The sequence below is a fragment of the Ambystoma mexicanum genome, chromosome 8, assembly GCF_040938575.1.
Source record: "Ambystoma mexicanum isolate Mex_15411 chromosome 8, UKY_AmexF1_1, whole genome shotgun sequence".
In the NCBI taxonomy this organism is placed as follows: Eukaryota; Metazoa; Chordata; class Amphibia; order Caudata; family Ambystomatidae; genus Ambystoma; species Ambystoma mexicanum.
This window is the reverse complement of record NC_090929.1, coordinates 1,679,075,084-1,679,091,768: the sequence shown is the minus strand read 5'-3', so window position 1 is coordinate 1,679,091,768 and position 16,685 is coordinate 1,679,075,084.

Genomic DNA, 16,685 nt, shown 5'->3' with positions numbered 1-16,685 from the left:
AACCTGGCATCCATGCCAGCATAACTCTGAGCCTCCCCGTTGCGCAGCCCATGAGCACACTGATTGCAAAACACAGATGACATCCCACTGTGGCCATGGCCTGTGCCTTCATTGCCCGAGGTTTGCCACTGGAAGTAGCCACTTTGTCCCCGCAGCAGGTCTGTGGGCCACCGGCCACACTATTTTGGGCCTTCAGCCATTCCCCTACCCCCACAAGACCACTTAAAGTAGCGGCTAGGACAAGTGGCCACCTTACCCTCATAACCGGTCCACGGGTATAAGGCATTTCTGTTCATTTGCACTACATGTACATCTATGCAAGATGTTTGTCATATGTCTTGAAATAGACCAAGAGAATTTTTTACTACGATTTACATTTCCTGTGATACCGTTTGTGATGTCATCATGGGCTGGGGATTAGAGCTCAGAGTTAAGGTGGTGTAGCTTCCAACACTTGCAGAATTTCAAGGGTTTTGTCTCGTTAATCCATCACCTTAACGTCACTTGAGTGTTTTTCACTGAATTTCAAGGGATTTGTTGCATTGAAATGTTCCAACTCCACTCTCTCTTAACTAAAGGTTTTTAACTGAGTTTTCAGATTTTTGTCCTGGTCCCTCTCCCACCCTCTGTAGTCAGTGGCGTACTGTTCAATAAAAGGAACTCAACCCCGTCCTCATGGTTACAGCTCTGGCGTTAACAGGGGGGAAATGGAAATACGGCAAGTTACCTGCTGTAGGCGATGTACCTCCAATCCCTTGGGCTGAAGCGCCATTAAAATATTGCAAAATCACAAGTGAAATGTGTAAACTCTGCCTGGGAATAAACCCCTCAGTAGAGTAAAGGCAGCTGGAGAAGGTTCTTGGAGTCGTTGGCTGTGCATTCTCACGTTGGAGGATAAGGGCGACCCTGAACATTCATGTGTGGGAAGGAACAGCATTCCTCGTAGCTGCACAATCCAGGCACCTTTTCTAACAAATGAAGTGGTACATACTGTTTACATCATTGCTGTTTGTGCAATTGTTCAAAATACCTAAAACTCCCAAGAGTAAAATTAAGCAACAAATCAGCCGTTCCTGCGCCACATTCCCTTTCAGGGTGTGGGTTTTGCCAGCTTGCTTTAAGGTAATTTAATATGTTTATTAACTCTGTAGAGTTGGTTGGACTACACAATACATAGGAACGTGTATCTATAACGTGTGGTTATAGATATACTGCTGTCGTTTGAAGTACTGTTTTACAGTAAAAATGCTACCTTGTATTTAAAATATAATTAATGTAAAGATTATTTATAAGCATCACAGGTATGCATACTTTGCAGTTGGTTCTCCTGGTAGTACTGACCGTGCAACAGAATGTCATCAAAGACACATGATGAACCCAGCAGAGAGGCCATTTCCTGCTTAGCACTCAGCAACTTCTCTTAAGATGACTGAATGGATATCTTTACAGGACACCTTTACAGCTGTGAAACAGTGTGTACCTTTGGTACACACACAGTTATTGTTCTCACCATTCTATGGCTGTGGGTATCCTTTTACCGGTTCCTTGATGTACTTGCGCATTTAGATTTACTCTTCACCATTTCCACTTCTCTATGATCTATTTCATGCGTGCACCCTTTGGGCGGCCACAGACCTCTGAAATATGTGGCAGGTGGGAAATTAGTGCTTGCTTCTGAACATCATTTTAGTGCCACTTGTGGGAACTCTGTGCTTGATTTAAACATAGGCATGCGTCTAATATTGTAAAATTATGCATTTTAACCTTTACTTTCCTGAAGAGAAAACTCTCATTTTTGCAACAATTTAAAAAATGCATGCCCTGCATTTGAATATAAAAGTGATTGCGTAACACAGTATGTGTGTGTATTGATTAGAAAGAACTCCAAAGATAATGTGAAGTGGCACCAATAAAACCAATGATGTTTTGGCTGTTTTCCATATTAAAGAGCATTTTGGGAAGCTAAAAATGACCCAAGAGCTTTATACCTGTCATATATGTCTGTGAGGGTTGTATGAACGAATCACTAAATACCTAAAGCCAGACTCTGAGAAACAAAATTAGCTTTATATTTAAAAATGACAACCGCTTATTTATTTCCTTCAAAAGACTCATTTGTTAAAAGATTAAGTTAATAAATTGCGTAAACGGTGGGTTGAGGATTTTTATGTCTCGTGCTATTCCTCTAAGAGCAGAGGGGTTGCTGTTTTGGTGCCAAAAAATACCCTGATTAAGGTCTTACAATCACGCTCAGATGATGAGGGTAGGGTCATTGTACTTTTAGTAGATATTCAGGGGGTTCAAACAGTTCTTTGTAATATTTATGCCCCCTCGGTGGATGATGGTTCGTTCTTTGGAAAAGTGGCTCAGATGTTGCAGGATTTTGGTTCCCAGAATATTATTCTGGGGGGAGATTTTAATCTGATTATGGATAATAACATAGATCGTAGCGGACCTTGTGCTAATCTGAGGAGAGACCCAACATATTGTTCCTTTCGCTCACTTATATCTGAATTTTCCTTGGAAGATTGTTGGAGACTGCATAATTCTGATTTGAGAGAATACATCTTTTATTCTGGTTCACACTCTCGTATTGATATGTTTCTCACGGCTGGTTCAATGACCTCGAACCTGGCAGGTGTGAAATTGGTAGTATTGCTGTTACGGACCATGCACCTGTGTTTTTGAATGTGGGTCTGGAGTTTAATACCTGCAGATCATTTTGTTGGAAAATGAACGCATCGGTTCTTCAGAATGAGACGATTGTGGAAATAATTTGATCCGAGGCTGAACACTTTGTGGTGGAAAATAGAACATATGGGCTTAGTGTTAAAACAGTCTGGGAGGAGTTTAAATGTACAATGCGGGGCCTGATCTTGGGATTGTCCAGTAGCAGGAGAAACAATTTGGAGAGGTCAAGTTTAGATTTGGACCAGCGTATTAAATTGACCTCAAATGATTTGATAAGTGACCCTACTAACTCGGAAAAGAGAAGGACGCTCAGGAAATTGCAGAGAGAGTTGAATGACATTTTGAAAGTGAGATCAGAAAAAGGACTTGTACAGGCTAAAATGCTCTTATTTGAATATGGTGAAAAATGCGACCGTTGGCTTGCCTACAAGTTACGACAACAGCAGTCGGAGGGGGCAATCACCTCTATTAAAAGGGTGAATGGTCAGGTGACTTTTGATCCTAAACAGATTAATGAGACTGTTAAGGAACATTATATGAAATTTTATCAAAATTAATTGGATATTAATGGTCTGGCTGGGTCTTTTTTGGATCGTTTGGAGATTCCTAGAGTGAATGATTTGGAAAAATCCATGTTTAATGAAGGTGTGACTGTTGATGAGATGAGGTCTGCAATTGGGAAACTGAACTCGGGCAAGTCTTCTGGTCCTGACGATTTACCTGCTGAATTTTATAAAATCTTACCTGATTCGGCGGTGGAGCTTTTGCGGGATATGTATACGGAGTCTAGGGTGGAGGGTCTTCTTCCTGCTTCTACCAATCATGCCACTATATCGTTTTTTCTTAAAAAGGGTAAAGACAGCTGCTTGACATCAAACTATCATCCAATCATCTTAATTAATATGGACAACAAAATATTGGCGAAATTGTTGGCCATGCGTTTACAACATTTACTTGTGAAGCTGGAGCACACTGATCAGTCAGGTTTTGTTCAAGGTCGTAGAACATCTAGTAATATTAGGAATTTGTTGATGTTGATGACACATGCCCAGAATTTGGAAGATGACGTGGCCGTTTTCTCTTTAGACACGGAAAAGGCATTTGACAGTGTTGACTTGGAGTATCTTTTTTCGGTCTTGCGTGCTATGAACTTGGGAGAGGAATTTATTTCATGGATTGCCCTGTTATGTACATGTCCAACGGCCAATGTCAGAACTAATGGACAATTATCAGACTCTTTTGAACTGCCGAGGGGTACTAGACAGGGGTGTCCTCTGTCTCCTCTAATATTTGTTTTGGCGATGGAACCGTTGGCAATCGCCTTGAAGTGTGATGCGAGAGTACAAGGCCTGAACGTTCATGGTGTTGAACAAAAGTTAGGGTTTTATGCGGACGATCTCCTACTACTGTTGCAGAATTTGGCTGTGTCCCTTCCTGCCTTGTTAAATGTATTGGATACCAGGTCAATTGGTCTAAATCTGAAGTGTTGCCAATATCAGGATACTATGATAGGAATTTGGTTACTAGACTTGGTTTTCAGTGGTGTGACAGAAAACTGAAATATCTGGGTGTATGGCTGACCCCAATTATGGATGAGAGGCAGGGGTCAATACGAACAAGGTGTGTAGTGATTTGAACATTAGCATTTTGAGGTAGTCTTTGCTTCATTTGTCTCTCTGGGGCAAGGTGAACGCTCTAAAGATGAATACAGCTCCGAAAGTTAATAACATTCTGGGTATGCTTCCGGTGAAGATTAGTCAATTCTATTGGAAGAAAATTGATGGTTTGTTACAGTCCTTTCTTTGGGATGATAAGCCACCATGGCTAAAATTATGGAAACTTCAGTTACCTGTGGAAAAGAAGGAACTAGGCGTACCGAACTTCAAAGCGTATCATTTGGCCTTTTCCAGTCATTTTATTGTACCCTTTTTGAAAGATCCACCTGATAAATGGGCAATTACAGAGGCGAGTTTGCTGGGCCCACTGCCTCCTAGGGCGATTCTCACGGCAACGAACAAGTCATGTAGGAAAATGCCTTTGACAGTTTTTTCTGAGAGAGACGTGGAGAAATATACATGAATTGCTAGGATCGGTTGCTTTGAAGACTACTCATGCATCCATTTGGCTGAATCCATCAATTTCTGTTGGGGGAAAGACTTTATTCTGGCCAGAGTGGTTTATGAGTGCTATATACTGGATTGGTGATGTCTTTGAGGATGGTAAGTGGATTGGAGAAAGAGAGTTAAGTGAGAAATTCAACATTGAAAATTTCCTAGTTGATGATTTCCGAAAATTGAAGAGATGTATAAGTGATGTGGCGGAGCAAGGGGGTGCAATGATGAATCTCGTTCTTAAGGAGAGGGAGCCGGGTTGTGGTTCAATTGCTAGCAGGATATACAATAGAATTGTGTCTGCATATGAAGAGAATTCTGAATTGAGAGATGAGTGGGGGAGGAGATTGGGGTGTGAGATTACGCCAGAGATGTGGTTGGAGATTTGTGCTAATGTTAAGCTTTGTTCTATTAATTTGGAGGAACGATCGAGACAAATAAAAATCCTCAATAGAGTGTTTTGGAGTCCGGAACGATTGTTCAAGAGAGGAACAGTGGATTCGGATGAATGCTGGTGTTGTGGGAATGGATTGGGTAGTTTGAAACATTTACTATGGGACTCTGTGCGAGTACGGGGATTTTGGCACAATGTTTGTGGCATCTGTTTGCGTGTTTTGAATTTGAATGTTGCATTGGACTTCAAAACAATGATTTTGGGAAGTGGTGAGTTGCTTGAGTACCTCTCTGTCTCTCGGAAAAAAGTGTTGCTCTGTGGTGCTGGTTTGGACAAGAAGATGGTGTTAAGGGTCTGGAAATCTCGGATTGCACCTACTGTTGCGGATTGGATTGAAGGGATGTCCGGTCTTGCGAATGTGGAAAGGGCGATTTACAAGAGACAAGGGAAATTACTGTTATATGCAAAGATTTGGGATGACTTTATGAATTTGTACTAGTTCTTTACTTGTAAATATGTATATTGTATTCTGCATTTTGTTTTATTGTTTGGTATTTATTATTGAACTGCTTGGTTATCATTGTGTAAATTTGACAAATAAATAATAATTTAAAAAAAAATACAACCGCTAAATTGAAAATAAACCAATACAATGCCGCTCCTTTGGCAATCTGCCACCCTAGGCCTTGGCCTAGTTGGCCTTGTTGTAAATACATCTATGTCTGTAGTACAGTTTTTTTCATACGAAAGCTGTCATAGTCAACATAAAAAATCTGTGAGCTGTGCACCAGAGCGTGTTCCTTCCCCTTCAGAGCCAGTGCCCACTTTGTGTTCAGACTTAATGGGCCTCATTACAACCCAGGCGTTAAGGGTTTAACAGCGCCGTTGCCGCCGTTAACCCTTAACGCCTGATTATCATTTTAACGCCTGCTTTTAGCAGGCGTTAAAATGCAAGGCGCTAACCCGCCTTGGTGCTAATTACGCCGCCGTAATTTACGGTACCGTAATTAGCGCCTTCCCCACTCCCATTATGCCCTATGGGGCAAAAATGGGAATGGGGAAGGGTAAATGGGGAATGGGGATTTACCGCCCCACTCACCTTGGAATGGGGCGGTAAATCCACCATCCATCATGGTGTAAACAGAGTTTACACCATGGTGGTAAAGTAGGGAACTTACCGCCTGGGTTGTAATGAGGCCCAATATATTTTGTCCTGTGTGACGAATCTGACGAAGCCGTATCTGACTCCCCGGAGAAATTCTTCCCCCACGTGGCATGGAAAGGGCAGAAGCTACCTGACTCCAACCCTTGGGGTGGCTATCTATGGCAGGGTCACGTCTGTGACCCTCCCATATCTGTGGTCACATGCGCCTATCTGTGGTCATATGGGGGAAGACCAACCTCGGGAGAGTGGAGTCGGTTTACCATGGAAAACACATAATAACTCCCCCCTCCCCCAAAGGACTGATAATAATAATGCTCTATGTCCATCCCAAACCTGTATGGCATACTGTGCAAGAGAAGATATTGAAAGCCATGGGCAAGTACATCTTGATTCCCATGAATCCACTGGGACGAGGAAGAGGACAAGAGCAATGCAGATTAACAACAACAACAAGAAACATGTGATGCAGTCTAGTCATTTTGACCATGTGACCCATACCGGGAAGTTTAAATACTACGGCAAGACTGAAAGGTGGAGAATCTCCTTTTCCGATGAGGTTCGGGGAAGCAGACAGGGTGTGGCGTGCAGCAGAGCAAAAGAACAGTCGGAAAGATGTCAGCAGGAGAAACTCAAGACCGTGAGGACCGCTGTCTCAATACATAGAGCAGTGGAAGCTCTGAAGTGAACGTCAGAGCAGTGAGAAGACCAGAGAGTGCAGGAGACGCTGATGTGAAGAGAAGGAAGATCGTTTAGCGAATGCCATCCGTGGAGGATGCCGAAGCAGCCAGAAACTACTGGCAAGAAAAGGGGTACACCAGGACACTTCACTTTGTGAACCGCACAGCGATTGAGAAGGGAGGGCTCCATTAAGAGAACGTGAACAAGGGTGCTGGAACATTTAAGCAAGCAATAATTGTATTGCAAGCAAGACATTGGGAAAACTAGGGAATCCAAAGCAGTAGTGAACCAGAACAAGCATTGACAACAGCCAACAGCAAAGGGGCAAAAACCGAATACTGGTGGAAGGGAAAACTCTATGAAGTTTGGCAAAGTACTGGCAACATAGTATACCAGGCACATTGAAAGCGGACATGGGACTCACACCCTCATTTACATACATATGCATATGGGAAGCTCTGGCAGGAGAGTACACCAGGCATGTGAAGAGACTATAAGACTATAAAGTATAGTACAAGTAAACCTGAGTATACCAGGTACATTGTTTTGAGAGCAATGAACTATGATCTTTGAATAAAACCTGGAAGGAGAGTATACCATGTGTGTTGTTTTGGAGAATTGTGAACTGAGTTGCTTAATGAAACCTGGCAGAAGGAGTACACCAGGTAAGGCATTAAAACTGTACATGTTTGAATCCTTCTGTCAAGTGAGGAGAAGAAATCTCTTGACCCTGTGAAGTCTGCAAACAAGAGAGAGGAAGTTCTGTTCTTTGACAGAGAAGGAGCAATCTCTTGGTGTTCTGTCTGAGCCATATAAACTGATGCACTGAAACGTGTGGCTGTCAATAGAGGAGAAACTATATCTTGATGTTGCGAGCCTTGTGAACAAGAGGAAAATATATTTCTTTTATTTTGTGGCAATATTGGAAAACCAGAAGAAGGAAGTGAAGGTTTGTTGATATCTTGAGACTGCGTGTTATAAAGGAACTGGAATTCTAGGTCAAGGGTGTGGAACTTTGGTTGTGCATTTCCTTTTTGCACCATTTTGGAACTTTAAGTTGAACTGGCAAAGTACAGCTGCAAGGAAGCAGCCAAAAGAGCATTCACCCTTTCACTTTGATTAGTTTAGAATGTGAGGGTCAGCTTAGGTTTTGGACACAGGACAGAGGACTTGTACTTTTGGACATCCTGGCTTGGACGATGGTTATTTTGCTTGAGGCAGGGAACCACCTCATTGCTTCAGGGAAAGGCAGTTACTCCTCAAACACCTTTTTCGCGAATAAAGGTTCATAGCAATCTAAATCTGCCTCTGTGTTCGACTCTTACTCGTGACCCATCACAGCTGTTATTTCGCAAGGAATCATGACCACTGAACACGCATCACACCACTCACACAGAAGATTCTTGCAAATTTGTCACTGACACGAGAAGATGAAAGTGCATTTTAAAAATAAATATTTCTTGCATCCCCACAAACACTAAATATTCCCAAATGCTATTGCCTTACCTTCCACCCTGAAGGCAAACTTACCCACGCCCCCTCCTAAATATTTCAACCATGTTTTTAATCCTCTGTCTCACTTCAAAAGTCAAACCATATTCTTGGAAAAATAAGAAAATGAATTCCCTAGCCTCACACAAACTCTCAAATGTTCTAACTGCTACTGTTAGTGCCCCTTATTCCCCTTCCCCCAAAGGCAAACACTCCCTTCAGCCCCTCCTAATAGAAATGTAAGCACGTAATGTACCATTCTCTCAACAATACTCACAACTACTGCTCATACTGGGGAGAAAACCGGTGGCTATTCATTTCTGAAAGGCCTCAGTTGCTGCAATGCACCATGGGAGATATATAAAAGATGTTGGAGCTGGGAGCACCATACTCTATTGGAACTTAAAAAAAAACACTACTGGAATGATTTGCACCAAATGAACAAAAGGTGCCATTTTTGAAAGAAATGTGAAGCAAATCTGTGCAGCAGTGCAGCTGTCTAATGACAGCTCCACCACTTTTAAACATTTGGACGAAGGTCCACCTAACTTTCTAGTTTACAGGCACCATGGCCAAAAAACATCTTTGGAAAATTGAATACAGCTGTGGAAACAAGGCAATAGTTATTAGCAATAGAATGTTCCTGAAGTCCATTTGTATTTGTTTATTTGTAACGCGCAAACCATCAGGCCCGGAGGCATCAGCGAGCAAGATCTTACATTTCACTGTAAACCTAGGACGACTAGCGTTACCTTAACATATACATAGCGTACACTGGGCTGTCACATTACAGCTGTGGAAGAGATGAACACAGAGAAAACACAGCTTGTAGGCAATCAAATGTGATTCCTTCTATTACTGTGTATAGAGACCCAATAACTCATATTTCTTAAAAGTGTGTTCTAATGTATTTAAAACAAATCTTGCATTCTGGGAGTTGTAGTCTTGGTTCACTTCCATTGAAGGTCTCAATGGGAATGGGGAAGGAGCTAATTATGCGGGCCCGTTATTAGCTCCATGGTCCCTTAACGGGTCCGCTAAGGACGGCTGGTTGGACCAGCCGGTCCTGGTGGGACCCGCTAAGGGACCTCGGAATGTGGCGGTAGGGGGTTAACGGCACCGGCATCCATACCAGTGCCGTTAACCCCCTACTGCCCATACTCGGAATGACCCCCATGGACTAAATGCATCCACTCAGCATCAACGGTCTTTTCATTTTCCAAACAAGCCAGCCACTGCCTAGCTCGCACACCAGATGGCAACTCAATGTCACTTGGCACCTTGATTAAGTCGAGTTCATTGTGGGTCACCATGGAGAAAGTTGTCCCTGGCATATCAATGCAGTGATATGTGTGCAGCAATGCTTTGTGCGCTGCACAAGCCACCACCCTGTTGGTTTATGGCGTCTATGTGGCGCTCCCGTATGTAACGGCACATACACCCTGGGACTACATCTCTCTTACACTAAAAAGCCTTCACTGGCTCCCGGTTGCTGCACGCATTAAATTAAAATCCCTCTGCATCATCCACAAGGCTGACTGGGCCCGGGGATTGCACTATCTTCAACTCTCTCTCACTAAATACTCTCCCACTAGAGCTCTTCGCTCCTCTGGGACCAACTCTCTCTGTGTAAAGTGCTTTTCTAAAAAGAGGGCAGGGTGTTGCTCACTTTCCTCTGCGGGCTCCCTCCTTTGGAATAGTACTCCCCTGCCCCTGCGCCTTAAGCTTCTCAAATTCCTTTCCTCTTTTCCTCCTCCTTCCCACCTTCTCTCCTCTGCTAGCCCCACAGTTCCTGGAACGGTGTCCTTGGCCCTTATGCATCTTCGGGCCTTGACCTCCCACACCAATTATTCGCAATGCACTCCCTCTGCTCTGGAAGCTCGCACTTGCACTGGCCGTGTTGCACTCAACATTTTTAGCTTTTCCTCCATGGCTCTCCCACAAGCTCGGACTCCCCAGCACTTACCCTCTCTTCCGTTCTGTACTTGCACGCTATGAATACTCACAAGGCATAGTAGGTTCTTCCCTCTTCCTCGTCCCCTCGGCTCTTAATATTGTTTTGTAATGTACCCTCCCTCCATCCCTGCCCTGTGGACGCTTTGAAACAGTATATTCTTATTCTATAAGCGCCTAACAAGCAAACAATAAATAAACACATAAACATGCCTGTTTTTGTCTTATGTGTAAAATGTCCAAACTATAGCACACTGGAACGTGTTGTGTATGTGACTCTAACGAGCATGCCATACTGTGCCCACACTTGAACGCATAACGCAATCACAGAAGTTGCCTCAAATTGTACATGCACGAGGCCAAACCCCCTTTCTACACTGCCACACCAGGATTGTCACTAGCTGCAGGCAAGCACTAAGAGATGCTAATGCCAGCTCTGTTAGATAAAGCATGTACCTGCTCTTTTTTGCAGAAATAACCCCTGAGGCTTGCGTAATAGTGATGAGGTAGTGGCTGAGGAACTGTGGACCCTTTGCCATGCATTGAAGCCGGTTTTGTTTAAAACACTTCATCAGCTTATTACTGATCAGGCTAAAGTTTGTAAGAGGTAACATCCTTTCTGTGTAGCCTTTCTGTGCACTGTGTATTGAGTCTCTCTTGTAGGGTATCTGTCCTGTATATAGATATAATTCCCTGAATATGTTTCTGTATTGGGGACTGGGCATGCTCAAACCGAGACCCAGCCCCTCCTCATCTAAAATTCTCCAGAAACAAGAAGCAAAAGAGCAGTTGTACCCCATTTGAGTGGCTGAGGCTGCAGTCATTTATACTCGCATCCAAAAACGTAAACTGTCCAAATGAGTATGTATGGTTCATGGTTGCAAACTTTTTCATGGGTATCCAGTGATGTCAGAGAAAAGAAAACGGGTATTTTCAGAGAACATCAAAACATTTTTAAAAGATATATGGGGGTTGGGTAAGGGGTTTGTACTAGAGAGACCCCCGACCGGCCCATAGAGTCAGAGTTTGCTCTGTAGTACTTTAAGACGAGATAGCTGCACCTAGAGGTGGATGGGGGTGCAGGTTTTTACTCCAACACCAATCAATAAGGACAACTCAATGGTTTGGCAAAGGGGAGTCCGTTTAATGACAAGTACAGAAAACGGGGAAACATGGGAATCAACAGTGATGCGATAGCCCGTCTCGCTTCAACTCCCAACAACTTCATACAAACAGTAACATTTATACCCAAAGCTCTTCATCGTTGACGTGTAACACTCAAAAGTTAACTTAAATATAGGTGCTATATCTGTATATGGTAACAGAGTAGGGGGATTGGATAAACACTATTAGGTGGGCATCTAAGCCCTTCCTTCAAAAATAACTACGGTGGACATCACTAAACGTACAATGTCCCATTGTTTCTACTATCTATAGGACCCAAGATTATTTGGTCCATTGCGATTGGGTTGGCTTCAACCCCATGCATAAATCTTCACTTTAATTAGCAGCACGCAGAATGGTCAATCAGGTGCAGAATGCCCCAAGATACACCCTGCCTCCCTTCCATCAATCAGTACTTTAGCGGCTATGTGTCAATTAGTTGGCTGTGGTCGACTCGAAACTGTAGCTTCTTGTCAGAAAAGCTATGATATCTTCTGTTTGGGTAACAGCCAGGCGTAGGTGCCCCTTCTCGCTCGGCTGGTCACGCGCTAGCATACCGTGAATCTGCTTAGTTTTCCTTCTATTTGCGTATTTAATTTTTATTCGGCTTGCCACCTGCCTGGGCCTCCTTATCTCGGCCTTCCTGAGATAGGCTGCTCTGTTCTTAAGTTTTGATTCCGCAAAGCTACTGTTTATTCCTTCTCTTGGTTTGACCTCGACTTCCCAGGCACGGGCTGCTCCTGCTGAGTTTCGATTCAGCCGTCTCTTCTTGTTTTAGCTGGAATACGAATCCTGTCCTGTTTGACCCATAGTAACCTGAGTTAATTCTGCTTTTGTGTTAAGTGGACTCGCACTTATATAACATGCTTCGTTTTGAGGTAGATTGTGTATAATGGCGCTTGCCGCTCTATTCTTCTACTTAGCATAGCAAGCCGCACTGTTTTCTTAGCTTTCTTGCGGTTGCAAGCATATGTACAGGCGTTAGCTGGTTGAATGCCTTCACCCTGCTTACGGCTTAAGTTTCTTTATATTTCAACATCGTCTCTCCTTCGACGTTCATGATATCCTTATTCATGGTGTTTCGTCTCTGTGTGTCATCTTTTGGTTGTCGTTTCTTTCATCTGTGAGTCTGTCTGGGCCTTCATGTCATCACCGTTCGTCTTCAATTAAGGCCTTTAGAGTTTCTTCTGGGACAGTGTTTAAGCAATCTTCATTTCGTTTCATTTGCTGGTAGGGTTTTCTCAATGGATATCTTACTGTCCATGGTTGTCTGGTTATTGGTACTTCAATAGGCATTGTTCTTCCGATAGGCACTGGACAGAGCCCTATTGCGGCTCTCTGCTGGTTTATTTGCTCATCATACGTCACATATCTCGGTGTGAATGTTCCTGGTAATGGGTGACTGGAGTGGAGGCCATATTTGGGACCTCCTCTACACTCCCCCCTCTGGTCGATTCATCGACCACTTCCGCTTCCTCTTTTGGATTCATCTTACTTGATTCTTCTGTATCCATTTCTTCTTCGTCTTCTGGGTTTGTACATGATGGTTTGAAGGAGTCTCTCTATGGAGTCCATATTTGTATCACTGCTTTCAGGCTTCCTGCTGTCTTTACATGTTCGTCTTTGTTCCATGATGCAGAAGTACCCTCCTTGTACCAATAGTCTTGAAAAAATAGACTTAGTATTCGCTTATTGAGTGATGGCACGAGCTATCATCCCATACCTTCTGATCCATCATTTTCTATGATGGAGATCATAGAAGCCAAAGTACAGAGGGCATATGAAGCAGAAATGATTAGTAAACAGGAATGTGACTACCTCATTAGAAAACAAGGGCGTGTACCCGTTTTTTATATTCTACCTAAAGTGCACAAAAGCCTTACTAATCCTCCGGGTAGACCTATTGTTTCTGGAGTAAACTCTATCCTTGAACCTTTGTCTAAATTTGTTGATTTTTATTTAAGACCATTTATTCTCAAAATGGATAGTTATCTGAGAGATACATCGGATGCTATCAACAAAATTGAAAATTTGCCTTTCACCTCAGGTCAGTCTTTTCTGGTCAGTCTGGATATACAATCATTGTATACAGTTATTCCTCAAAGGGCCACTTTGGAGGTTATAGAAGAAATTCTACGAGATAGGGAAGATGGTCACCCTGTAAGTAATGCCTTCATCATGTGGTGTGCGGAGTTTGCTTTGACTCGTAATTTTTTCCAGTTTCAAGGAGCATTTTTTGAACAAATTGAGGGCACAGCCATGGGTGCTGCCATGGCACCGAATCTTGCCAATTTGTATGTGGAATATTTTGAAAAAATGTTCATTTATCCGGTTACCAACCCGTACAGAAAACATCTTTTGAAATGGTTTCGGTACATAGATGACATTTTTATACTATGGGAAGGAACAGTTGTAGAGGCAGAACTTTTTGTTGAATGGTTGAATCTACAGAACCCTTTCTTAAAATTTACTAAAGAGATCAACGCACAGGAAATAAACTTCCTAGATATCACCATATTCCACTATGAAGGCTATCTTAAAGTTAAACCCTACAACAAAAGAACTGGCAAAAATGCTCTTCTCCATTTCTCCAGTCACCATGCTAATCATATCAAGGCCAACTTGCCCTTTGGGCAATTTTTGAGGCTAAAGAGAAATAGTAGTTTGCAGCAGGACTATAAAGAAAGTGCAGCTCTTTTGTCTAGAAAATTATGTAGTAAAGGTTATCCAGCTAAGTTGGTAAAGAGGTCCTCTAAAAGAGCTTTTAACAATAACAGAGAGGCATTATTAGAGAAAAGACAAAGGGCCTCATTACGACCCAGGCGGTAAGGGGTTTACGGCAGCGTAAACAGCGCCGACCCTTACCGCCTGAGTACGAGGTCCCTTAGCGCCATGGAGCTTTTAACACCTGCTTTTAGCAGGTGTTAAAATCCATGGCGCTAAGGGACCATGGAGTTAATTACGCCACCGTAATTTACGCTGGCGTAATTAACGCCTTCCCCACTCCCATTATGCCCTATGGGGCAAAAATGGGAATGGGGAAGGGTAAATGGGGATTGGGGACTTACCGCCCCGCCGACCTCGGAATGGGGCGGTAAGTCCGCCTACCACCATGGCGTAAACGTAGTTTACGCCATGGTGGTAAAGTCACGGCCCAGGCGGTAACTTACCGCCTGGGTCGTAATGAGGCCCAAAGAGACGACAAAGGGAATCGGATTGTATTTGTCAATACTTTTTCAAATTTGTCATATAAAATCAAAGGCATCATTAATAAGGCATGGAGAAAAGTGTATAATGATGAATCGACTCCTCCCCCATTGGTGGCATTTAAGAAAAGCCAAAACATTAGAGAGATGCTTATCAGGAATGATATATCCATCAAACAACCATCAGAACCCAGACAAACCACATTATGGGGTCTCCCACCTGTTAAGGGACATTTCCCCTGTGGAAAATGTGTTATGTGCGCCACGACGAAAGAAACCAAACAGATTATGATGAATCCAAATATTAAGTGGGTTCTGAATGAAATGACCAACTGCAACACTGAAAATGTTGTTTATTTAATCACGTGCCCTTGCGGATTACAGTATGTAGGTAAAACCAACAGGAAATGTTGCACCCGCATGATAGAACATCGCAGTTGCATAAAAAATCAAGTACTGCTAGCACCTATGGTCAAACATTTTGTACAGATGAAACATTGTTACGAGGATTTCAGTTGGGTGATCTTAAAGAAAATCTGTGGCAAAAATAAATCAGAAATAGATGGTAAACTCATCTTATTCGAACAAAAAATGATTTATAGGTGCCAAAGTCACATCATTGGTCTTAGTGAAGAAATCGATTGGCCACATGCACAGAGATAAAGGGACATTTGATGGATATACATTCCTGTGGAGATGTAGTTATATCTGATATGTCATTAATGAGAAATATGAAGACGTGTCATGGTCTATTGTATATGAACAGAAATGGTGTCTTGAAAAACGATATTGGTCCGAAATTTGAAAATATTATGTGATGGGTCTGATATGGTTCAGATACTGAGAATGCTTTGTTTTATAAATCATCATATGTTGCTTGGGTGACTCTAATTGTCTACAAAAAATTGTATTTAGAACATGGGTTAATAATGGTCTCCTGGTTGTGCTATATCCACAGGGTCTTTTTAACCTGCCTGGTGTATTTATGGATGTGGATATTGAGTTTCTCCAACATGGAATCCAGTGTCAATTACATTCGTGGTTACAATTCTGTTTGCCGTGGTGTGTGTTTGCTAGTTGTTACATTTTTGTTTATGGCCTTGCTTCTTATATGGCAATCGTGTTTAGTCGTAGCCAGTGAGGGTCTAGTACATGGCGTGTAGAGTTCACGTCATCTTTGCGCCTCCATTATTAATATGTTTAAGTTTTTTTCTTTTGAGTGGTAATTTTTGCCCTATTTAACGCATTTACTATCCTTATTCAATTTGGTAATAACTAGATTAGTGGTTACGCGGTGTCTTTGTAGCTTAGAGACATTGCAGACATACCGGGTTCCTTGCTACAATGGAGTGTAATCCGCTTTCTATTTTCATGCAACAAAGGGTGTTAGTCCTTTGTTTATGTCGCAGCAAAAGTGCATGTTAACTTTTTTACACAACGCGAGCAGGGTGCCGGCAGCCGAACCGCCGTACTAACTGGAATTGAGTTCTGGATTTCCGGAACTAGACCGCATTCAAGGTAATAACTGCTTATATTGAGTATATCGCATTGTAGACGGCATAGCACGTTATGAAATCACGTGTTATATTCCTACACGAGCATCCATTTGGTTTTTTTAAATAGCGGCGTATATTAAGTATACTACATTGTAGAGGGCATAGTATGTTATGGCAACACACGTGGTATTTTTTAGCAAGTGTATTGATCTGGTTTACTCTGTTTTAGGATGTATACTTGGATAATTTACCAGTGAGGAGGAAAATGTAAAAAAACTTGGTTTATATCGGCATCTACGCAGGAGTATTGGCGTTGCAGAGGAGGTATATATATCT